This window comes from Nelumbo lutea, chromosome 2 (genome assembly GCF_056320005.1).
Source record: "Nelumbo lutea isolate HS-2025 chromosome 2, American lotus-T2T, whole genome shotgun sequence".
NCBI classification, from domain to species: domain Eukaryota; kingdom Viridiplantae; phylum Streptophyta; class Magnoliopsida; order Proteales; family Nelumbonaceae; genus Nelumbo; species Nelumbo lutea.
Genome location: NC_142685.1, coordinates 14,303,366 through 14,329,973, shown reverse-complemented (window position 1 = coordinate 14,329,973; position 26,608 = coordinate 14,303,366). Strand labels below are relative to the sequence as shown.

General features: G+C 37.5%; 1 long non-coding RNA gene and 1 pseudogene across 1 annotated transcript; both read right to left on the bottom strand.

The window, feature by feature from the left end:
• LOC148868712 (cyclin-dependent protein kinase inhibitor SMR4 pseudogene) lies at nucleotides 1–553 on the bottom strand (annotated as a pseudogene).
• Nucleotides 554–5,357: 4,804 nt separating this feature from the next.
• Nucleotides 5,358–26,406, bottom strand: LOC148868711 (uncharacterized). The gene is made up of 4 exons (XR_016106629.1): nucleotides 25,920–26,406; nucleotides 22,925–23,145; nucleotides 8,787–9,167; nucleotides 5,358–6,923 (listed from the first exon to the last, which is right to left on the bottom strand). It is a non-coding gene; the product is annotated as an uncharacterized LOC148868711 (long non-coding RNA).
• Between the last annotated feature and the right edge of the window lie 202 nt (nucleotides 26,407–26,608).

The window sequence follows — 26,608 nt, the reverse complement described above, 5'->3', positions numbered from 1 at the left end:
TAGACCAAAAGAAAAATGAACGAATATATCTTGGAGTCTTCGAGTTACAAAATTAACAAAACGATTACAACATTACATCCATAGATCTCCAAAAAGAAAGAAGGCGAAGAAAAAGAAAACAGAGTGGGTAGATTACAACTATCTACAAAAGCAGGCATCACGGGCCAGACCCCGCCCGCCTACGCGTAGGCTTCCCGTCTTGGCGTCAACGCAAAGAGAACTTCTAGATCAGGCGGCTGAAAATACCCATTCTTCGGTGGGTCTCTCTTCTTTCCGTAAACCGGTTTCTTCCTAGGAGGCGGTGGGCACACCGAAGCTGTCGGAATTTGACATTCCCCGTGTTTAGGCGTCTGACATCCCTGCTCTTCTTCTGTCATCTCCGTTCTCTCGTCTACTTCTATCTCCATCTCTCTCTCTCTCTCCTCTCTCCTTTTATGTCTCCCTCTTACCGTGCCTGTCTCTGTCTAGAAATCGAGGCGAAGAGAAGTCGAACAAAAGACTTCCCGAACTTATCTAAGCTACGGGGATCCCTCAAACTCAAAGGAGATATGCTTCTTTATATGTATATATATAATAATATAATAACTCGTTTGCGAGATCTTGTACGGGGAGTTAGAGAAGAAGGTCGTGGCTTGTTCCGGAAGCTACTATTAAATACGATCCTGTGGTGGAGCCACCCACAGCTCGGCATGTATGGTGTCTACGTTTCCACAAAGCAATGGGGGATCGTCTACGTGGCATGCATCACGTGGTCCCCGTTGCACCGCGTCTAGGACCCTTCAAATAAGACGGCGCCCCCCTCAAGTTGGTCGGTGAACGCGCGGGAAACTTCCCTGAACCAACAGTTTGAATCTTGACCACCAATCCTTCACAGTCTTCCTAATCTCCATCTTCATAAAACATAAATTTGCTTCCTTCTCCTTTCTGTTTGTTCCTGTAGTAGACAGATAGATACTCATACCATTGTCTATGACCCTTTATGATTTGTGGTGGAACCCCTCCGGCGACCGGCCATATCTTGGCTGGTAACCGAGAGGAGGGGCCACGGCAACCAACTCTTGGGGTGCTCATTCTGCCACGTTAAAGTTTTCATGCTGTCTTCTTCGTAGAGGACAACCGACACGTGCCCACGATAAAAGAGAAAAAGGATGATGGGTGAGAGTAATGCGTCTCCCGCTCCATTACCTTTTCATCCTATTCCTAGGTCATAGTGTAATACAAATGACTTTACCTTTTCGATCCTCCAAGGCTCCAACTCCAAATCCTTTTCTTTTGACTCGCTTACAGCTGTTGGCCCGGCCGACGCGTCATTGCAACCAGTAAGACTGAATGCAACTCGTTAAAGACCGATCGAGTTCTCCTAGATGTTCCTCCACGACCACGAGTGTTGTTTTTCTTGAATAACCAGCAATGAATCAAAACAAAGAAAATGACAAATATATTTGATGATATCATCCTTTTGATTTTTGAATGATCTTAACATCTAAGCGGCCGACCGACAGTATCTACTGTCCATGGCGTTGGAGGACGCTGTCTCCTCCAGTGAGGAAGTGGTTGAGGCCCGAGAGGCGAGGAGTGAGGCCTCTCATGCTCAGCCACCGACACTGCATTTTAAAACCCAAAAAAAAAAAAAAAAAAGAAAACAAAGTACAGTGAAAAGGTACAGAGTACAAACCATTGAATTTTGAATAAGAGTGGAAGAGGATGATGGAATATCATCGATCTACAAGTTACAACTCAATGAGCCAAAACCCATCAACCAGCTCGTCTCGTGGTCATGGTCGTCTAACTGAAACGACTGGATTCCGTGGTCCATGTTCTTAACGTCGGTCCAACGGGATAATATTCAGAGCCTCTGTTGATGTTACCCCAATTGCCAGAAATAAAGTTTAACAGTGAGTGAAGAAGAAAGTCAACGCTCACGCCAGTAGGAAGTTTCGAGTTGCCCAGTGATCCAGATCTACCCAAATGGTGCGCCACTCACTCATGCTTCCATTTTTTTTTTCTAAGACAAAATGCTGATTGCCGCTGTTGAATGGGTTAGCATCTCATGCAGCAAAGGAAAGCATGAGGTTGTTGATATTTTAGCGGCGTTGGTGAATAAAGTGTGGGTTGTTGATATTTTGAATGTTTATAGTTTGCAAGGGAAATCATAAATCTGTATTGGGCCATTCTGTAATTTTTGGTAAAACAAACATCCTTAAATGATTGACTTGTAATTGTCCCCCATGTTATTTGCAAATTATACGACTACCACACATTCCAATTTATAATTGTATTTATGGTATTTGAAAATTAGAAATATATCACATATAATACAAACATTTCAATTTAATTGATTTTATGTCATTTAAAAATTATAAGAATGTCATATATAAGACAAATTTATTCTCTTTATAGTAATGTCTCTATGATATTTGAGAATTACAGCAATGTCATATATAATTATTTATGATTATGCCATCCTACAAAATAAGATGTCATCCCTCTTTTCTTTCGTTTAATTCTCTCTTTCTATTCTTTATCTCAACTTTTATTTATTCATTTATTTATTTTCTATTATTATATAAGCATTTATTTATTTAATAAAATTAAATAAATTATTTATAAATCAATAAAATAAAAGAAATTTGACATTGAGATAAAGATTTTAATAGACATTTATTTATTTATTTTATTATTATCTAAGCATTTATTTAGTTAATAAAAGTAAATAAATAATAAATAAAGGAGATTTGACATTGAGAGAAAGATTTTAGTAAACATTTATTTATTTATTTTACTAAATTATTTATTTATTTAGAAATAATTTACTAACAAATTATTCTCTCCTTCTTGAGCCTAATATTTAGGTAGGGTTGTCAATGGGTTGAGTTTGACCCGACAGACCCAATGAACTCAAACTGATTGGGCCAATTCTAGTTCTAGGAATTGGAACTAACGGGTCAATTCTAGGTCGACCCACTTACTATCAATTTGGAATATATATATATATAATTTATATATAATGTATTATATTAAATAAGTAAATTATATATATACTATATGATGCTGCGCAATCCAGTCACTCCTACCTGGTGCTCGCGTGGCTCCTAAGAGGTACTTGAGACGAGAGGAAAGAGGAAGAACTCCCGAGGGGTTTCTTGGCGGGAACGCTCCGATGCTTAAGTTAGTATTGTGTGCAAGAAGCGAAATGAGAACGAAGGCTAAGAGTGAGGATAGCGCATTACCACTATGTTCAAGAGGTCAGAGATTCAAGAAGCCAGTTTCCTTTCTGCCCTGAGGGCTTTTAGAGGGACACTCACATCAGGTTAGGCATAACCGTCACTGGGCTCCTGCCACAGCCGTTACCGGCCAGGGCTGCACAGGTGGCCGTTGTGGTGTATGCTTTGCTCAGGTGAGTGACACATTTCCAAAGTGGCATGCATGCCTTTGCCTGTCGAGAGACGTGGACACAGACTGTCGAAAGGAGTGGGACTGCGCTGTCAGTAGAGGATATGGCGTAGTCTGGCCGGTACGGTCTGTCAGTCGAAAGCTTTCTGGAGGGCGCTATTGCGGCTCGTTCGCGAGCTATCTCCTAGCGAGCTTGGAACACTCCAAGTCTACCCTTAGTGAAATCGGTCCTTGGAATGACTTGTCCGCTAGGGAGCTCGGGCAAGTTGATAACTTTAGCTCGCGAGCTACAGTTGCCTCGGAGTATCTCTTCAAAGATAGCACGGGGAACCCGGAGTTCGCCTCACGATTGACTCCTCCCCTCGTGAATTGTAACGTAGCGGACTGTTTCGTGGGCCCGTCACTTGGTCGCTTCGGGCTTCAACGCTAGGCTATCGCTCATGCTAAGTCAGCATCTATTGTATCACCATTTCATAGGTTGGGTCAAATCATCCTTCATCACTATACATATAATATATAGAGAATATTTAATATATATATATATATATATATATATATTATTTATTATAATTGTGTTTGTCAGGTCAGGCCTAATTGTCTCGAAAATTGATCAGTTTGGTTCTGGTCCAAAAATTATAGACCCTATTAGGTCCAAGTTCTCAACATTTCATGTGGGATCAGTTCCGATTCCAACTAAATCCGATCCATACCCGACCTGTTGATAGTCCTATATTTAGGGCTATCAATAGGTAGGTTTGAGCACAATATTTATGAGGGGGGCCAAAATGTAAATGGAATGGGGGCCATGGCTTCCTTGGGTTCCCTTAACTCTACCCATAGGGTTGGGGTTAAACCTATTCATAGGTCACGTCAATATGTGACATTTGCCTTTATATCAATAGAGCATATTCAAGTCTAAGTTCGAGCATGACCGGACCATCAGGCCTAGATCTTGAGGCCAAGCTCAACCCCCCATATAAAGCCCAAAGCCCAGTTAGAAAACTGAGAAAAAAAAAGATTTGTATTCTTTATTTAACAACAAAATTAATTTATTTATACTAAATTGACTTCAAAACTGAAAATTTTATTTATTTATTTATTTATTGTTTTATTTTATTAAATTAAATATACTATTATCTATAAATTTCTACTTATTTTAAATAAACATTTTGCAAATTCATTTTTTCCTATATAATAACTTAGCTTTCGAAAGCCCTGCAATGCAGGGCCCCTCCGCTAATTTTGTATTACATAGAAACGAACTACTGATTGCTTACTTTCCAACATTCCCCGACATGTTAAATGCCAGATTATAATATTTTAATACGTATGTTTTGTGCTTTACAAGTTCGGATCCTTCTGAACATGTGAGAACATGGTTAAGCGGCCCACAAAGGCTCCATCTCTGTTTTCTTCCTTTCCATTCATGGGAAAGAAGAATCAGCACAACAAGCCCTTGTGCAGAAATTATGACTATGACTAGAAAAGAAATAAAATTTCCCTGTCTAAGATCACTGGGGAAATTTAGCCAATTCACCATTTGTTTGGGAGGGGGGACATGAAGTCAGGCTGGGGCAATATTAGAAAACAGTTTAATCCTTTAGACAATGTGGAGATTTCAAATCAGCCCCCTCACAACGTTCCACAGCACATCTCCGCCGTGTATTGAAAACATCTCCCAATAATAATTCTAGAAATGATGATATCATCATTGAAAGATGTTCGCAATACATGGCAGGGATAATGGATAATGTCATGAGTTGGTCACAATCCACATGATGCACATGCTCATCAACCCATGCCGCTTAGAATTAGATGGCGCCAGCATTTCATTCTACCATGAACCCAATTGTCTAATCCATGGACACATTGCTGGAATAGTAGCCATTACTTCATAGAAACTTCAGAAATAAATGATTGGGCCAAAAGTATTATTCTTTGGGCCAGATCCAAGCCAAAAATAATGTGACAGAGATAGTACACCAGATCTATTAAAATACTTAACAAATATGGGTGTCAATGATGCATACATAACACCAAAAATTAACATCACCACCCACAACAATAATGATTCATCACATGAGGAAGAAGAGGAGAAGGACAATTTAGAGTTCTGTCAAAGTTGGAATGCTTGCTCACCCAGCTCATCATCATCAATCCCCTTCTCTTTTGCTTTGGCTACTACATTTGGTTCCTTGTATACTATTTTCCAGTACAAAGACAATTTCTCAAACTTTAGTGGGTGAAGATAGGACACTAGGAGCACGACGCACGATGATGCCTTATCGGTGCCCTTGGCTTAGCTCTGACATTTTCCCGACCTTTCCCTCCTCATTCTGTTGCTTACGGGATTGCTTAAAGATAAACATAGAGCCACACAAGTTTTCTTTTTGAGTTTTTTCTGTTTTGCACCAAGTGAGTCAGTGGCTGAGTTGATTAATTAAAATACAATATGATAATACTTCGCATACATTACTAAATTCCGAGGCCTCGACTGTTCAAACATCACTGTGTAACACCTGCCCTTTTCTCTAGCACGATCGGATCCTATATACTCGATAACTTAGCAGATTCCATTCCAGCTAACAAAGCTTTTCCCTTCCTCAAAGTCTGTCAGGTTAGTTCTTAGACCCAAAACCAGATTTTGACCCAGCCCACTGCCCACCCCGTCGTCGTCACTCTTATGACCGCAGTTTGGAAACAAGGAGAAGTCAGAAGAGATGACACTGCCTATATTAGTTCACATGGCTCATTTGAGTAATGGACTGTTGATGTTTGGGTGCATGGAGGTGGGTAACAATTAGGACATGTCCTTCTCCTGCATTTATAATGTAGTAAATAGCCAATATCCCGGACAAAGCGAAAAGGAACACGCAACTACGAATAGAATCCGACGTGCCGTGAAAGGGTTTTCTTCTTACCTCTTCTTAACTCTAAGCACATCGGAAATGAGAAAAATTCTGGGTTATATAGATGGACGTGTCATACCAAAATAACAACAGTGGAGGTCGAGGTCAGCCAACTCAGAATACCAAAACAAGACAAACCTATTTCCCCCAAAGTCCAAACAACATGCAGGCTGCAGCCTGCAGAAGACAGTCTTCCCTCAGAGATTAACCAACTCTCCTTTTAAAGGAAAACCCAATGCATATATCCTGACCAAAAAAGAACGGAAGACATCCTCGGTTCCTTATTTTTAAGCTCCCGTGGGTGCCCGGACGCGTGAATCCACGAATGGCAAAACATATTGACTAGGCCAACGTTAATGCGCGTTTGAGCGTTAACGTGGTCTGGTCCGTTTCATACGGACACGAACCGGTCTGAAACACAGACAAGCTCTATTTCTTCGATTTCTTTCTTCCATTTCTTTCCACCAAATTATACCCATACATCAAACACTTGTCCATCGGCGGCGACAGAGCTACAGCAGCGACGTATTCTTCTTCTTCTCCTCTTCATTCTTCTTTTCCGGCAGGTCATCGTGGATTCGGTCATACCACTGTTGGTCCTGCAATCCTAGACGTAAAGCCCTGTTTCAACAAATTCATATTAGTACTTAACTATAAAATAATGCACCAACTGTATTCAAGAAACTCTCATCTAATAGGATGTGTTAAGCAGATTCTCTATTCAGATTATTCGACACCAACTTTGTGGAAACATCTTCCTCATCAGCAGTGCAACCACCTGAACCCACATACAATCTAAACATTAAGGATGATTTGGATTTGAAGGGTCCCAAGGCATTATCATGCTTACCAATTGTCTACGCTTGTCAGATTGCTTGTGAGCTTTAACTAATGTCCGATTGACTCGGCTCCTCACTGATGGTTATACATTTCTATTTTTTTTTTTCATTGACATCTTCAGCACCTTCAGAATAGTGCTAGGGAAGGACTCATTTCTCATATTTATTCAATGACAGAGACATCTTCAGCACCTTGGGGATTTGAAATTTTATTCATATTCCTTGTTTTCTTTCACATAAATGGACTCATTTCTCATATTTCATGTCTTCACCTCAAATCAAAAGAAAAATGATTTGTTTCACTGTAAAAGAAAAAGAAAACTTGATAAGAGCTTGAGTTATAATGGGATCTGGTTTTATATTCTTTACATGTATGCTGTGCCATTGGTTGGTTCAGGTTTGCCTTAGACTTTATTGAACAACAGTTTTTGCAATGGTGTGGGTCAGAGTATGATGGTGTTTTGGTTTTTGATGAGGTACTTGATGCATTTTGAGATTTAGTTGCAGAATATTTGACTGTTGTATTATCCACTCTTTAACTACTCTTGAAAGTAGGTAATGCTTTTGCATCGGTTGCACTCTTTGCCTTCATTAAATTTTAGCTTCATGTTTGCTGTGTATTGGTGGTACTCCCCTGGGGATCTATGAGTGATCACCTAACAAAAACAAGGAGTTCCTGGTCCCCTATTTCAAGTTTGCTTCAGTCAAGTGAAGGGGTTTGCTTCAGTCAAGTGAAGGGGTTATTGATCCATAGATAACTAGTGATGGAGAAGTGGTTAGTTCCTGGTAACATATGAATTCAACCAGTGATGGAGATAGGAAGAGAGAATCTCAGCAGGAGGAGATATCGTTATTGCTTTACGTCTAGGATTGCAGGACCAACAGTGGTATGATCAAGCCCGTGATGACCTGCCGGAGAAGTAGAGAAGAAGAAAAGAAGAGGAGAAAAAGAATACGTCACCACTGGAGCTTTGTCGTTGTCGATGACCCGCCAAAGCTTTGTTGCCACCGATAGATAAGGGTTTGGTGTATGGGTAGGGTTCGGTGGAAAGAATTGGGGCTTTTGTTTGTGCTCTAGACCAGCTTGTGTTCACACGAACCGGTTCGTGTCCACGTGAATCAGACCAGACCACGTTAGCACTCAAACGCACGCTAACGTTGGCCTGGTCAATGTATCGTTTTGCCATTTGCAGGTTCACACGTCCAGAGCTCTGACTCACTTGGAAAAATTAGTCCTGTTTCAGTTACATAATTTGCCCCAAGGTTCAAAATTTCATCACGTATCAGCCGATACCAAATTGAATGTGCCGTATATATTCGTCGTATCGAGACCGTATCGTTGAGTATTGATGCGTTTCAACATTGTATCGGCCGATACGGTAGTGTATCAACCAATACAGTACGATTTTACTGTGGCAGAAACGCAAATAAAACTCCCTTCAAAAAAGGGCTTCTAAACCCATTTCAAAAGCCCTCTTTCTTTTCCAAACCTTTCAAAAAGTTTTTTAATCTTTTTAAAGACACAAATCTTATAAAAATTTGCCAAAACATCTATAAATTGCGAAAAAAAAAGAGTGAAACTAAATATATTTTTTCAATTTTCTTTTACATTTCAACAAATGTCAGAATAGAAAAGACGCTATACCTTGGAAGGGTACAGAGAATGGAGTATTTTCGGTTCGTTCAGCTTACAAATGCTTCAATTCAGATGACAGGGAAGGTACCTCGGGAACTACAATTCGATGGTCCAGGCTCTCGTCGATAAAAGCTCCCTACAAATGCCAACTCTTTGGGTGGAAAATTCTAATAAATGGAATAAAAACAAAACAAGCCAATTGGTGCTTAAGGCGTAAAGGAGATATCAGCTGTACTTTCTGCAACGATGCCCCAGAAACCCAACATCATCTCTTCTTTGAGTGTAGCTTAGCGAGGGCAGCTAGGTTGGAGGCCCAAGTAGGATTTAAGCCAGATGATTTTATCTCCTCAGACTCCCTTGACTTCCTGAACTGGTGGTCGAAGAGATATCCTGGAACAAAATAGATGAAAATTTATTTCATGGCTAGGATTTTAGCCATTTTACATAGCGTTTGGGATAATAGAAATGATGTAATCTTTAGAGGAAAATCACCAAACCCTCTTGATATTGCCTTGCTAGCGGACAGATATGTTCCACAAGCAGGAAACTTTCAGTTCTCTGAAAATCATAGTGAAAGTTCTACAGCTTCTCTCTCTCCCCACTGGTTCTCTTTTAATTCCCACTCCCTGTCCATAGTGGATAGACCCTGGGACATTAACACACTCAGCTTCTACAGGTTTCTATTTCTTATCTTATTCCCACAATGTTTGCATTGCAGAAGGACAGCCATGCCGTGCAAATGACTACTCAGAAGCTGAACTCTGGGCAATCATCCAAGGTTTAAGAAGACTAGATCTTTTGGGAATTCTGAAAGTAACTCTAATATCTGAAAACATTAAATATGCCAAGTACCTTTTTACCCTTTTTGATAATATAAACCTGATCTATGTAAATAGAAAAGATGTAGTTGTTGCACATAGCTTAGCAAAAAAGGCTAATGTAAATAGAACTATATCTTTTTGTACCAGTTTACCCCCCTTAGCTTAAAGTCTTCACTTCTGTAAAAGGGGGCTTCTTTTGTATCCTTGATGCATTTTATTGGATCCTTTTACCCAAAATAAAATAAAATAAAATAAAAAGATACGATACTTTGAACCTTGGGTTGACTACACAAATCCTGTCCCACCGTTTTGCTTCACCAAGAACCCTTTTTTTGTAAAAAAAAAAAAAAAAAAAAAAATGTGATCAATGATATTTTGTGCATATTATGATCATGATTACTAATTTCCATAGAGCCTGGAATGATTCTAAGTTCTCTCTTTTTTCCTTTCTTCATATACAAATTTTTGGTTTTAGCATCAATCAATAGTTGAAGGCCTCAAAAAAATAAAAATAAAAATAAAATCAACAGCATTTCATTCAACATTTCCTAAAGAATTTGTATAAAAGTCCAAAGTTTTCCCATTATAGTGGTCTTTATTCTTTTGTGCCAAACCACCTCCAAATGTCCTCATATATGTCGCAGACCATAAATTTCTATTACATTCCATCCTACCAAATTTCATATCAAAACTATCTAAATCTTAATTTCTGGAATTTTATCAACTTTCTCAAGAAGGGAATTTTTCATCCTTTTGAGAAAACATGTTCAAAGTACCTTCAAAATAAATTGCACCATACAATCAATCACCATAAAAATCTCTAAATTTTTATTGAAAAGTCAACCTCTAAATATCTGTTTTGAATTCTCTGTATTTTCACAACCCCAACAGAACCTATAGCTTTCAAGGGTTTGAACTACACCTTTCTAACTCCAAAAGATCCTTAGCTTAATCATAAAATCATTGCTATCCCCTTTTACATCCAGTTAATACTTTCTAAATTCACCCTTCGATCAGACTAACCTATATAAGTTGGTATAATAGTAACCATTCTTACATCATATCTCTTCTCCAAATACCAGCTTTTTCAGTATCAGGAAAGCCCAAAGAGCCAAGATTCATCTCAAAGTGGTTCATGTTTTCTAATTGCAGTAGAATACAATTGATAAACTGGATATGATGCCTTCCCAAAGTACAATGTCTTATATGCAATCCTGGAAACAAAAGAGGACCTAGGAACAGCATGCCAATACCAAGCATTTGCCCATCCCACTGTATCCTTGCTGGCTAGAAGCATCCCCAATATGAACATCACCTTATACAAATAAAGGTTGTTAGATTTCTTTATCTTATTGCTGGGTATCTTACACGGATATGGATTCAGCAACATGAATCCTGTTTCATGATTCCATTCTGTTTAAGGGAAACAGAGGATGGTCATGTGGCATGTTTTCCATCGTAACCAACAGATGATATAATTGCTGACCTATAAATTCCTGCATTCCCAGAAAGCTGACCTAATAACATGTGAACTCCTTTCCCTTTTGAGAAGTGTTCAGTTTACTTAACAGTGCTTTCAGTTTCCATGAACAACAATGTTACCAATTGTGCTCAATTTCTCCACAGTATTCATTTTTTATTTATTTCTTCTTTATTTCCATTGTTTTTGTCTTAACCTTATAAAATATCCTAGTTCTTTTCCTGAATAATCTGCATCAATGTTTTTATCAGATATTTAGGTTACAATATATACCTACAACCTACCATGACATGTCCCAAAAAATAGATTATCTGAAAGCAAAAGAGATGAACATTCTTAGGCAATCCACCAACAATTAGGAGATAGTATCGGAAGTGTCAACACTGCTAAAACATGCATCTTGTGGGACGATGAAATGTTGGGAACAGAGTTGTTGTTCGAAGACCCCTCTACATACACCAGCATGGCTCCAAAAGAAGAATCCGATGATAATCCTGCCCCAGTCTTAGTGGTGAACTCAGTTTCAATCAGAAGGGAAGATGGAGAACTCCCAGAGGAGGCACAACGTCAAGATATTAATAAAGGAGTGTCGGATCTTGGTACTAACCCAGACAAAGAAGCACAGGAGGAACAGAACATTGATGTTATATCAGAGTCGCCTGTCAAGGTTTCCGAATCAGTGGGTATTGATAAAGGGAAGGAATCAGGCATGCTGGGACAGGGAATCCCTAACTCCTCTTCTTCATGTTTACCTTTTCAGCCTGTGAGTCCCTGTTTAGATCCCTCTAAATTATTCTCATGTGTTTGCGCAGGTACAGCCAATGCCATTCCTCCCAGGAATCTCTCAATGAAAAGTGCCACAGCCCAAGATTCTGAGAACCTACAGAACAATGGCCTAGAACAAGAGAGAGATAGAATTTGGTCCTTAATCCTGGAAAACCTATTTGACCCAACCCTAGTTTTGGAGAATAATGAAAATAAAGTAAACCACCCTGTGGTTGCTTGGAGGCTGAATCAGGAGGAGAAAGAAGAGTGGGAAGGAAGAATGAAGGAAGTAAGGTATACTTGAGGAAAAAGGAAAGCAAAGAAGAAGAAAGCGAAGCGAGTTAGAGAAGCTTAAGTGTGGAATACATTATGAGAAGAAGGAAGAGGGGAGCCTAAAAAGGAAAAGAGGGGAATATTAAGCAGCCATTGATAAGGGGTAATAAACAGGTCGAAATGAAGATAGTTAGCTGAAATGTAAGAGGCCTAGGAAGTGCCAAAAAGAGGAGGATAATCATGAATGCTTTCAGTAAAGAAAGACCAGATATGATGTTGATTCAAGAAACCAAAATTTCAGAGCCAAATAGAAGGTGGATAAGAAGCATTTGAGGAGTCGGGGGTCTAAGCTGGTCGTATGTCCCATCATGGGGAGCCTCGGGAGGGATCTTGACCATTTAGAGAAATGAGGAAATGGAATTTGTGGAGGAATTGATTGGTAGATATTCAGTCTCCTTAAAAATTAGAAGACTATCAGATGGGAGGGAATGGGTGGTAACAAATGTATATGGTCCTAACGCCTGTAGAGACAGGGAAGCTTTTGGGGAGGAATTATGTGCTATTAGGGGAAGTGGGAGGGACCATGGTGTGTGGGAGGTGATTTCAATGTCATTAGATTTTTGGGAGAAAGAAACAATCCGAACCAAGGAATCATTACTAGCATGAGGAAGTTTAATAACTTAATTGATTCCTTTGAATTGAGTGAACCTCCGATGCTAAGGGCGGACTATACTTGGTTAAATTTTCAATCCCCCCAACCTGTTCCAAACTGGATAGGTTTCTCATTACTCCTGACTGGGAATAATTGTGGGGCTCAATAGTAGTGAAAGGGCTACCTAGGGTTACTCCAAACCATTGCCCCATTTCCATTGAGAAGGAAAGCCCAAGAGGAGGCCCTACTCCATTCAGGTTTGAAAATATGTGGTTTGAGGATCACTCATTTAAAACCAGATTGAAGGAATGGTGGCATGAACTCGGACCTTTGGGGAGTATGAAAATGTTAAGCTTTGCATGGAAATTAAAGAGGATAAAAAGGAAAATAAAAGAGTGGAATAAAAAGCATTTTGGGAGGGTAGAGGAAATAAAAGATAACATAGTGAGGAAGATTGAGGAACTAGACAAGAAAGAGGCTATCAGAATGTTATCAGAAGAAGAGAGAGAGGGTCGATGGAAAAGCAAGCAAGAATTGGAAGGGATATTAAAAAAGAGGAAATATGTTGGAGACAGAAGTCAAGGTATCTTTGGATTGTTGAAGGAGATGGTAACACTAAGTTTTTCCATGCAATTGCAAACGGAAGAAGAAAGAAAAACTTAATCTTTAGTGTGGAGGAGGGGGACCAGGAAGTAAGAGAAAGCCAGGAGATCACGAGGATCTTTGTAAACCATTTCAAGGAAATTCTCACAAGTTCAAGCAGGGTGGCAACAGAGCTACCAGAAATGGAAGAGGATAGGATCTCAGACGAGCAATCCTTGTTTTTGGAAAGGAATTTTACTCTAGAAGAAATCAAAGATGCAATCTTTTCCATGGAGAGATCAAAAGCCCCCAAGCCTGATGGATTTTCAATGGCCTTCTATCAAGAACGTTGGGATTGGATGAAAATTGATATCCTAGAAGTGTTCAATGAATTCTTTCTCAAAGGAGAGGTGCCTCGAGGGGTGAATGCCACTTTTATCACTTTAATCCCGAAGAAGAGAGAGGCCAAAACTCTTAAAGATTATAGGCCAATTAGTCTTATTGGGAATGTATATAAAATTATTGCAAAGGTTCTCTCAAAAAGAATCAAGAAAGTGCTACCATCGATCATCTATCCTTTCCAAGGTGCCATTGTGGATCAAATTCTAGTGGCTAATGAGTGTGTTGCAGAAAAAAAAATGGTAGAGGAAAAGGGTTGGTGTGTAAAGTGGACCTAGAAAAAGCTATGGTTAACTGTGAAGTTCTTCTTCAAATGTTAGAAAGGTTGGGCTTTGGAACCAAATGGAGATCTTGGATTAGAGGATGCCTAAGTTCTGTCCATTACTCAATTCTTATTAATGGTGTAGCGAAGGATTTCTTTCCGGCTAAGAGAGGAATTAGGCAAGGATACCTTTATGCTCGTTTCTCTTCACTATAGTTGTTGAGGTGTTAAGCAGAATGGTGGCCAAAGTTGATTCCCAAGGACTGTTTAGAGGGTGGAGGATAGGTAGAAATCAAGTGGTTGTTACCTACCTCCAATTCGCAGATGCCACTATTCTTTTGTGAGGGTGGGAATGAGGAAGGAGTGGTAAACCTAAAATTACTATTGGATAACTTTGTGGGGGTGACAGGTTTATGGATAAATTGGACTAAAACAGGCATTGTAGGGGTTAATCTAGAGGAAGGGGAACTCCATAGATTCGTAGAGATTTTGGGGTGCGAGATTAGAAGTTGGCCAATGAGCTACTTGGGGTTACCTTTAGGAGGCAATCCTAGGTCATAAGGTTTTTGGAAGCCAATCATTGAAAGATTTGTCAAGAAGCTAGCTCTATGGAAGAGGAATTATATCTCTTTAAGTGGAAGGATAACCTTGATTAGAGCCACTTTGACAAACCTCCCCATTTATTTCCTTTGAACCTTTAGAATACCCTGTAGAGTAGCAAGGAATTTAGAGAAATACATGAGAGATTTCCTATGGGACCCAAGAGAGGAGAGGAAGGTTCACTTGATTAATTGGGACCAAGTTAGAAAGCCCAAGGATCAAGGGGATCTGGGAATAGGAAATATTTCACTCAGGAACTCAGCTTTGTTAGGAAAATGGTTGTGGAGATTCCCTTTTGAGAGAGACAGGTTGTGGCACAAAGTCATTGAGAGTATTCATGGTTTGGATGGAATAGTTGGGATGCAAAAATTGCCCCTCATGTTTCTTCGGCTTCTCCTTGGAAAGCAATTTATGAAATTTACCCGACATTCCTTAATTCCATTTGACTTGATGTGGGCCAGGGTAATAAAATTCGTTTATGGAAAGACCTTTGGGTGGGAGATATTCCACTTAAGGACCTTTTTCCTAACCTCTACACTTTGTCAAACTTCAAAGGGGAAACAGTAAGAAATTTGGGAAATCCTAGTCCAAATGGGGTTAATTGGAATCTGGGTTTCAAAAGGGGCCTCAGGGAAAATGAATGTGACTCTTTAGTTCAATTATTGAACCTAATAGGACAAGTTCATTTGGACCCATCCTTGGGAAGACTCCAGAATATGGAAAGGCTCCTCAGGTGGCCTCTTCTCTTGTTCTTCCTTCTTTAGTGTTCTTGCTTCACCTAGCATCCCAATTGGGGATTTCCTTGTTAAAGAAATATGGAGTAAACCTATTCCCCTAAAAATTCAAGCTTTCTGTTGGGAAATCTTCCTTGGCAAGGTAAATACTTATGATATGCTGCAGAGAAGAAGGCCTTATGTATGCCTTTCTCCTCACATGTGCTCCCTTTGTATGGAAAGTGGTGAGTCCCTGGCACACCTATTGTTATCTTGCTCCTTTATGCATCACATTTGGGAATTTTTTTGTACTCTCTTTGATTGCAAGTAGGTTTCCCCTCAAGATGTGGCAGGACTCTTTAACCAGGACTTTTTGAGTCAAGCAAAGAAAAGAGGGAAGGTTATGTGGAAAGCTACAAAGGCAGCTATTTGCTAGGTGATTTGGGAAGAAAGGAACAGCAGAATATTTTTGGACAAAAGTAGATCAATGGAGGAGGTAATCGACACCATCAAAGTTAAAGTAGCTCATTGGGTAAGATCTATGCATATCTTTCAAGATTTCTCTATCATAGACATTATGAGGTCTTGGATAGAAGTAGCACAGTCCTCAAGAGTAAAAGAGAAAGTAAGGATGGAATGGAAACCTCCAGATGGTAACATGTTTAAACTGAATTTTGACGGAAGTTCTTTTTGTAAATCTGGGACTATCAGGCATTGGGGGAGTAATCAGAAATTCTGAAAGGAGAATATTAGCTTTGTTATCTAGACCAGTTGGCATGGGCAACTCTCTAAAAGCTGAGGTAATGGCACTGCTACAAGGGCTGAAGATAGCTAAGCAACTGGGAATGAGACACATTGAGGTTGAAGGGGATTCCAAGGTGATCATTTCTTGGGCTAAAAACAATAAAAGTATTCCGTGGACCTTCAAACAAGTGATAAGGGAAGTGGAAAATGTTGTAAGGGAGGTAGAGGCTGAACTCAAATGGGTTAGAAGAAGTGCAAATGGGCTAGCTGATTATCTTGCTAAACAAGGGGCTTTGAGGCAACAATTGTTTTGGGCTACAATGTAAAGTGGGACAGAAATTTGTAATAGTGTGGGAGCTTTAATCCCATACACAAAGCTGTAAAACCTTATTTTAACCCTAATTTCAAATAAAATTCTCTTTTGCTGATCAAAAAAAAATTAGGAGAGCTAAATGCTGATATCACAAAATCTATGATATTCAACATAAAAAAGAAAGGTCATTACATCGCCAATGGAGACCCAAAAACTAAAAATGCTTCGATCTATAGTTGAGGAATTGGAGATCCCTAAACTAATGCTGCCTAAAAAGGCAGTTGATTCAAAGAAAGGGAGGAAGCATATAGGATGCCATATGTTTGAAATATAAAAGACTTCAAGTGAGGCAAAAGAAACTGATCACAAAATAGTTGATCAAATAACAGATTCAAGATGAAGTAGAAGAGGTATCAATCAAAAAAGGTGAAGTAGAAGAGATGAAATACATAGCCAAGTCAATGGGTGTCTGTGCTTTCAAAGATCAAAACCTACTTGTTAAATTGCCCTTTAGTCATGGTGAGAATGAAAAGGTGATGGAACTTGTGGTTATGCCAGATACTATTCAAAAGCCTGATTAAAAGATTCAATGTGGCTATTTAAAGCAGAATGAAGATCTTGAGAGTTTAAAATGAGTAAATGTTAACTTCATAGAATCTAATCCTTTCCTATCCTGCTACCAAAAACAAATATTTCCTATACATGGAAAAAGAAACTAATTTTCTGTATACAAGATTACCAATCATCACTCCAAAACTTGAGGATGTTCTTTTTTTTCCAAATGGGAGATGCTGTATGCAACACAAATACCTAAAATCTATACTAAATATAAAAGTGTAAATGCAATGTGAAACTTTTTTTGGACTAAAATTACCCTCTATTTCTTTGTTTGGAAAAGGCTATAAAAGTCATTTATTATAGTTTTATGGCAGCTTTAATGGCTACTATAATGGCCATATTTGTATATTTAATCCATCTTTAATTATTGTAAGGGTTGAAAGTGTAACTTCAATTATTACTTTCCACATCATTTAATCCTCTCTCATTAAGTCTTATACTTAAGGTATTAAATCCCATTTTCTCTTATTAAATCCTATATTTTTAAGTTATTTTTCACTAATAAATGTTACTAATTAGATCTATGTCAATATTTTTAACAATATAAGCCCATATATTTTAAAACTCAATCAAAAACAAAATTATTCTTTATCCAAGTGGTGGCTAAGCAATTCAACCATTCAAATCAAATTGCTCAACCTATGAAGTCTTAATTAGGTAATAAAACTTTTAAATAAAAATAAATATAGAAATTTACAAAAAAAAAATGTATAAAAAATTAGTCACATTTATGATATTTTTATTAATTAAACTAAAAAAAATAAGTGTAATGAATAAGAATTACTTTTATTGATAATGAAAATGAAATGCATAATTTAGAACTAACCAAAAATGAAATATAAAAATTAATAATAAATAGTTAAACTTTTGGGTTAAATGTGTTAACCATTAATGTCATAAATAAATAATAAAATATAAAAATACAAAAACGAAAAAACACATAAATTTTGCATAAAAAAATATTCAAGCACATGTATAATATCATGTATTTATCATATTAAACAAAAAGTAAGTGTGACATATATGAATTATTTTTAACACAAAATACAAAAAAAAATTATAGAAAATTTTGAACACATCTATAATTCTAAATTTACACTACTATTAAAAATATGAATAATATTGTGAAATTTCTTATAACTAAAATCAAGGTTTTAACAACCGATCCAAAAATGGAATTGCTTTTGCTTCTGGTTTCCGAGTCAACAGTTCAACTGTCCAGTTTGAGCAAGTCAAACTAATAAGATGTAAAATGTAATGTAACTTTTTATTTTGACCGTTAGTTTAAGACTAGGTTAAAAGTCCATTGTATATATACATTATTATGAGAAGGGAGTGTGAGTCTTTGAGAAAGGGGCAACTGGTCAAAGCTGAGAAGTGATAAAAAAGAAGAATAAGAAGGGAGTGTCACCAGAGGTGGTTGTCACCATGTTCACCAATCATTGTTGCAGAACCGTTTTGCCCTGAGAAGAAGAAGAAGAAACTGCCACCGGTGGCTATCTCCATGTTCATCATCACCATTGTTACAATACCATTTGCCATCTTCTTACATGTCTCTCATCTTTATAAATCTCTCTCAGATCCCAGATCGTTTGCTTTATTGGTGTATTTTAGATTTTAATATAAGACCGATGTTTAATCTCCCATCTCTTGCATCGATTTTTTTTATTGAAGTTGCAATTTTTTTGTTGTTACAACTTAAAAAGAATCATAGAAATGAGAAAACTCAAAATCAAAATGGAAAAACTAAAAACCCTAACTAATTTTGGCCATCAGGAATAATCGAACAAGTTTATGAGATATGAAAGTTTCTTTTTTCAAATCTTTTTTATTTTCTAATTTTTATTTTAAAGTAAATAAAAAAATTTGGAAATAGATTGATTGGGTTAGCAGATCTTTGATCATTTCAACGGTTTTCTTTTTTTTTTTTTTTTGTAAAATAGCAATTTAGGGCCAAAATTAAAAGACCCTATTTACTTGTAAGGTTTAAATTGTAAACTGAACTACTACTTTTCACCTCATTCAATTCCCTCTATTTAAATCTTACATTTTTTTTATAAATAAACAACAGAAAAAAGATACACCAAAAAGATAAAACACTACAAAAAAAAAGAGTTTAGCCAAGTAGGTAGGCCTATCAATGATACTTAAAACTTCACAATTTGATCCGATTATCACATATTTGGATGAGGTGTTTATGTAATCAGATTTGAATTTTCCAATCTACATCTGATTAATAATAAAAAACAACAAAAAATAAAAAAAAAATAGATAGTTTATAGAAAATTTTGGATATATTATTACTATAATTATCATCATCTAGAATTGTCACGTGCAAACCCTTTACTTCCTTGTTTGAGAAATCATATAAAAGTCATTTTAATATAGTTTAAATGCCAGCTTTAATGACTACTAAAATGCCTATACTTTTGTATTTAATCCATTTCTAATTGTAAGGGTTGAAAATGTAACTCCAACTATTACTTAAGGTATTAAATCCCATTTTCTCTTATTAAACCATATATTTTTAAGTTATTTTTCACTAATAAATGCTACTAAAAGATCTATGTCAATATTTTAACAATGTAAACCCATATATTTTAAAATTGACTCAAAAACCAAACCATTTTTTATCCAAGTGGTGGCTAAGCAATTCAACAATCTGAATCAAATTGATCAACTTATGAAGTCATAGTTAGATAATAATTTTTTAAAATATAAATAAATATAAAAAATTACAAAAAAATAGACACATTTATGATATTTTATTAATTAAATTAAAAAAATAAGTATAATAAACAATAATTATTTTTATTGATAACGAAAATGAAATACATAATTTAGAACTAACCAAAAATGAAATATAAAAGTTAATAATAAATCCTTCAACTTTTAGGTTAAATGTGTTAACTTTAATGTCATAAATAAATAATAAAAATATAAAAATACATAAATTTTGCAAAAAAAAAAAAAGCATTCAAGCACATGTATAATATCATATATTTATCATATTAAATAAAAAGTAAGTGTGATATATTAGAATTTTTTTTCACAAATAAATAAAAAATTTGTAGAAAAATTTGAACACACACCTATAGTTCTACATTTACACTACTATTAAAAATATGAATAAAATTGTGGAACCTTCTTTTGACTAAAATACTCATTTTTGAATTTAGTCCCTATTAAATTATAAATTGAACTACTACTTTTCACCTCATTCAATTCCCTCTATTTAAACTTACAATTTTTTGATAAATGAACAAAAGAAAAAACATACACCAGAAAGAAAATGCACTACAAAAAGAAGAGTGTAACAAAGTAGGTAAGCCTGTCAATGATACTTGAAACTTCACAACTTGGTCCAATTATCACATATTTGGATGAGGTGTTTATGTAATTAGATTTGGATTTTGCAATCTACATTTGATTAATAATAAAAATAAAAATACATAAAATTTATAGAAATTTTTGAATATATTATTACTATCACTATCATCATCTAGAATTGCCACGTGCAAAGCACGTGCATGCTTATTGGTATTTTTTAAGGACAAATACTTGTCATTGACCAAGTTTTCTAGAAATCAATCCAACCCACAAGTGAAGACAGCCTTATGCTCAATTTACTGACCTTAGTTTTATACATTAAAATGTGCAAAATGCTATGTTGGTGTCATTTAAAAGTTATTGAATTACTCACCAATGATTGAAATTATTGCTATTATTTGCAATCTCCATAAAATATTGTTGATACTTTAGAATTTATATTCCATTCATAATTCCCCCAATTGGAATGGCAACCTTGTATATATCAAGATGATAACATGATTTCAATGTACTTCTTCAGAGAATAATTCCCAGTGAAGATAGTCATAAGTAAGAAAATGGAAATTGTTAAAAACACAAAGGAGAGGTCAAAGCAAAGATAAGAATAGAATAACAAAAACAAAAGTAACAGTTAAGAGAATTTTCTTAACAAAATGGCATCATTAAGTGAATAATTGAATTATAATGAAGATTGGAAACAGTCTTTGTGTATGTACAGAGGTAAGGCTATGTGCATCTGTCCCTCCCCAGGCCCCGCATTGGCAGGAGCCTCGTGCACTGGGCTGCCCATTTATGGCACAAGATTGTTGAAAAATAATATCATCAAATGAATTCTAGCTCAAAGCTATCAATATTTTCAACAGATCAAATGAATCCTCTAAAATTATTATTCATTTGGTAATCATCAAAGTAGCATACTTGGTTTTGGTAATCATCAGCATGGACTATGATTATAGGACGGTAACCTATTGTAAACTTTTCTTCTTGCAGGCAGACTATTATACAGCAACCGGTGCCCCACTCAAGGAGCTATTAAGCCAAATTTTGACAGGTGCTTCTTAAGGAACCTGGGAGCCTTGAGTTGGAGGAGCTTTTGGACACTTGATGATGGAGGGTGATTTGGCCCGACCTCATAGCACGGGTACACGTAGGCATGACCTTGCTCAAGCAATGACTCGGCGTGATAGCACAGCAAGTGCAACCGCAACCGCAACTCGGTGGGAAGGGCTCACCGAGTTTAGTCTGGCAACTCGACGGGTTAGGCTACTCGCCGATAGCCGCCTGGCTTGCGCCTCCTTCCCAAGGCTGAGGCACTTCGAGCTACCTCCGAGCTCGGGGCCCCCTGACCTTTCCTAATGCCCGAGCTCCACCCAGTGGATTTTAGGCCACTCCCAAACAGGAACACCACGATCCGCCTCTAGATACCCCCGAGGTAGAGACACCCCGAGCCAGACAGCTCGGTGTAGCTTGCCACAGGCAGCTTGCCACTTGCAGGGTGGCTCGGTACAGGGTAGCTCGCAGAAGAGCAGTTCGGCACATCACAGGAAGGCCTCCTGCCTGACCACCGTACCCGACAAACCTGGAGACTGCAACCACGTCTCTCGTCAGACAGTGTCGTGCCCACCACCTTTAGAAGGTGTCTTACACCTGACAGGTACGTACCCTGCAAGGACGGCCCCGCACGTGCCACCTCAGCCCTGGCTGTAACGGCTGCGGCAGGACGACAGTGGCGGTTATACCTGCCCCGTCAGAGGCAGGTGGGCCTGATTCGACAGAGTTCTGTTATAAGTAGCCCAATCCCAAAGGACAGAGGTAATTTCCTGATACTCGCGCTATCTGCACTCTTAGCTTTCTTCCTCTCTTTGCATCTTTCACAGAACTCTAACTTAAGCGTCGGAGTGTTCCCACCGGGTAAGCCCCCAGGGATTCTTCATCTTCTCCATCTCAGGTACCTTTAAGGAGACAAGCAAGTGTCAGTTAGGAGTGACCGGATTGCGCACCATCACTTGAATTTCTTATTAAGAAGCAGGTACTTCTTAAAGTTATCATGCATTTCTTGGAAAGATTTCTCCCCAATCTTACTTACATGGAAGGGGTTGGACCATTATCAGCTAATAGAGCAAGAAACTATCACCAAAAGATAAGTGGTTTTTTACCTTATTGATGGCCTTAGTTCAGTATATGAATCAACCAGGATGAAGATATTGTAAAGAAATGTTCCTCCATCTAGTGATACCGTGATACCATGTTCTCTTAATTCTTCCATCCCATGTCTATTAACCATTTGCCTACAATTTCTTTTAAATCATCAAAAGGAGGTAAAGAGGGTAATTGGTTTGACCAAAAAAACTAATACAAAGGATAAAAGCAAGTGCAATTATTGCAGGAAGAGTAGGGAGAAAGTAGAACTTGATGGGATAAGGGACAACAAAATTCAAAAAGGGTAATTGGATGACTACAAACCTAACATAAAGGATAAAAGCAAGTGCAATTATTGAAGGAAGAGTAGGAAGACAGTACAACTTGATGAAATTTACATAGGGACAACAAAATTCAAAAGAGTTACCAGACTAACCAAAAGTCTACCGTGAGTACCTCAAGCATATATCTGTCCTCCACCCTTATGTCTTTGATTATTGCACCTTCTAGGATTTCCTCCACAAATAGTTCATCTACTTCTGTGTTGGACTTGGAACATCTTTGCCATTGCTCTGTCAACTAGAAGATGCATCTAACTCCACTTCTTTGCCAAGTTAGGTGTTGTATTTGCAAATCTCATTTGTTTCTTCATTCTAGTTGATCTTGTATCATTAATCCTGGGAATTCAGATCACATGAAAAGTATTCACACATTTCTTTTACCTATAATCTTTTCTTCAATTTGGACCAAAAAAAAGGTCTTAGATAGGGATTAAATAACCAACATAAATCTCTAGTCCAGGAAGGGCTTTAAAACAAAAGCCCTTCAAGAAAATAAATAAATAAATGACAAGGTACAGAATAGGGTCACTGTCAAAACTATCTAAATCACATGAATCAGACAAATTGAAAGATTTAAACAGTAATAGATAACGAATTTCAAAAGGGGGAAAAAAGATTCAATGGTAAAGACTTTAATTGGAAACCCTTCGAATTCATAATTCAAACTTTTAGTCGCATCACAAGAAATTGCAAGATTATGACATCTATGGTCTATGGCTACTCAAATTACAACTTTGTAGCAGTACAAAAAAGGAAGTGTGGGAGCTAAAGGTTTGTGCTAAAAGCAAGTGACTGCTACTATGGCTTCCAACGAATCAAGTACCCTTCATTATCTTTTGTAGATGTTGTACTGGAAAATTTTGGATTTTTCTACTACCTCATGCAAAGGAACATATCAGTATACTTCTCATCCCAATTCTAGACTTACTTTATGTAAATTCACCTCCTTCACACTAAGTTTTTGTGTCCTTTGCTTCTTTTGCTTTCTTACCCTCAAAGTTAAGGAGGGTAATCTCACATCTTGAATAGAATGACGCTGATGGGAAGTGATGAGAGCACTATCCAAGAAAGATACACAGGATATTATCATTTTGCCCACAAGGAAGAAGCCAATTGGTTGCATTGGGACTTGATAATAAAGCAAAAGGTTGATGGGTCAATTACAAGGTATGGATAATGGTTGCTAAAGGGTATACAACACAGTCCTTTGCTCATGAAGACAAGATGGACTTCATTTAGGTAATCTCTCCACTAGCAACTAATTTATTTTCGATTTTATTTCATTTGATGTAAAGAATGCCTTGCAAGATAATTATAGTAGGGAGTTACCATCTGACCAAGAGATATTCCAAGACTAGTATGCAAACCTGAAGCCTCTATATTCATGCCTGAACAGGCCTAACATCAGCTATGCAGTGAATGTAATGAGTCAATGTGTGCATGCTCCTCAAGTTCCTAGCCTAGAAGTTGTTGAGAGGATATTCAATTACTTCAAATCTATAAATGTAAAGGGTCTATTAACCACTAATCACGGGTATTTCTAGATAGAATCTTATACCAGTATAGATTGGCTGGAGATGGAGATTACGGAAGGTCCACATATGATCATGTACTTTTGTTGGAAAAAATTTTGACTGCTAGAAGTAACAATATATGCTGACCAAATATAAAGTAGAAGCCAAATTTAGAGCAAGAGTTTGTGCCATGATTGAATTGCTGTGGTTAAAGCTTTTGCTTTATAATCTTAGAGAGAAGGGTAGATATGTGTATGAAGTCACGCTATGAAAACAAAAAAGGAAAAAGCTTTTATTATTGCTTAGAACCCAAATTAAGAGAACGAGATTGGCAAGCATTTCATTCATAAGCATTTTACTTGTAAAAAACGGGGTATCAGTTATAAAGACTCAATATTCATGAAGAAATGTTGGATTTCTTTAAGAATACACAAATCATGCTAGGTAGCTAGAGCAATTTCATTGAACCCATGTGCTTCCATACCCAATGAGGATGTATGTGGCAAAGCCCTAGCTAAAACAATGAACTTAGTAATTCTAGAACTATACACTACAGATAAGAGTTGTGACGTATATGGAAGCCAGACCAAATTTGAGGAGAAAAACCATTGAGCTACTGTCACAGAAAAAGTTCTAGAGTTGTCACCTATGTATTTCATCCAATATGGCAACACTACCGAACTCCCACATATCAACTCTAACATCAAGTTTGGTGAAATAAATGTGTTTATCCAGTACTGTTGTACCCATCCCAACACTGAACCTCTATTTGTATGCACAAATCTTATTCAACCAGATTTTGATCTTGCTTTGGCCTTGGCTTTTGGTGCCACATCACCGAGTAAACCCCTCTGAATTCTACACTGTTTGATTTGATCTTATATTCCCATTTTAGTGCCCCCCTAAACACATCTACTTCCTTTCTTTCTGCATTTCTCACTCAAATTTGCTGGTTGAATTCAACTTTTTTTATCTCAGTTATCCATAACCATTTCACTTCCAATTTTTTTCATTAATTTAAATGTCTCAGCAGCATAGCTATCTAACTTGTATATTTTTTACAACATAGTAGATTTCACAAAGTCACCTCGCTACCTTCATGTACACATTTGGAATGATCACAGACCCAAATTCAGCGCTTTCCATTTCCCAAATCGTGCTCGGCCAACTGGGAAGAGAGGAGGGCTGGAGTGACAACTTCAGCTCACCCAGAAACATGCGGATCTGTCTGTATGAATAATATATTTTAGCTAATAAATACTTCATCTACAATTTGCTACATGTAAAAGGGACTTGAAGTAAATGCCCAACCATATGTGTTGAAAGTATTAGCTCGTTGGCCCTCATATTTTCCCCTCAGATCAATAATATCACGGTCAGTATAACATTCTACTAGACTTCCTACTCCGTCTCTATCTCCGATGCATGCTTACGTGGTTTTCGAAAGATTTTTATCTGATACTATTCAAATTTGATTAGTGAGGTTTGTACTTATTATCTGATTTTCATCCTGTGAGATATTTCAATAGACGATATTCTCCATTACAGCAAACGAAGAAATTCTTCTATTTTGCAAATATTGGGATCGAATGTTACCTCTAGAGGGAAGAAGCTACTTAGTGATGGTCATCCCCGGCCTTCACGCCGACTTAGATGTAATACTCATCGACCTGTCTGAGGAGAGAAAGACCTCAAAATTAATAGAGACCGTTTTCCACTAATATTGATTGACTAGAATTTTTGATCTCCCTGTCCCGGTATTCCGAGAAAAGTGTCTTGTAACCACTATTTTACTTCAAACTTTGAGCGGGAGCGATTCGTTAAATATGGAGGGGACTGGCATTGCTCATTGCTCTGTGTATGGACACATGTACGAAATGAAAACGAGAGGCACACGAACGGGAGAAGGAAGAGGTGGCTGGGCCGCGGGGGACGAAAACATATATATCTCCGATTGAGTCGCATCTATGGGTAACGGCTCTCGTGTTTTTATCCCCCCGTCCCCCGCCTCTGCTACCTGCTCCTCATCCAAATTTCCAATAGCTAAGGCCTCGTTTGGCGCGTCGGGCTGTTGACTGTTTACAAGCTTAATGGGCCGCATTTTGGTTTTTTTTCATTTGTTTGAAAAAAGATTTAATCACCAAAAGATTATATCCCCTAAAGATGTGCCAAGCTCATTTTGGGTTTTTTTTTATAAGTGACTTTTTTCATTGTCTTGGTACCAAAAGATACATAGGGAAGATGTGACTTAACCAAACAGTCTTCAAATTGCTAAAACATTGATG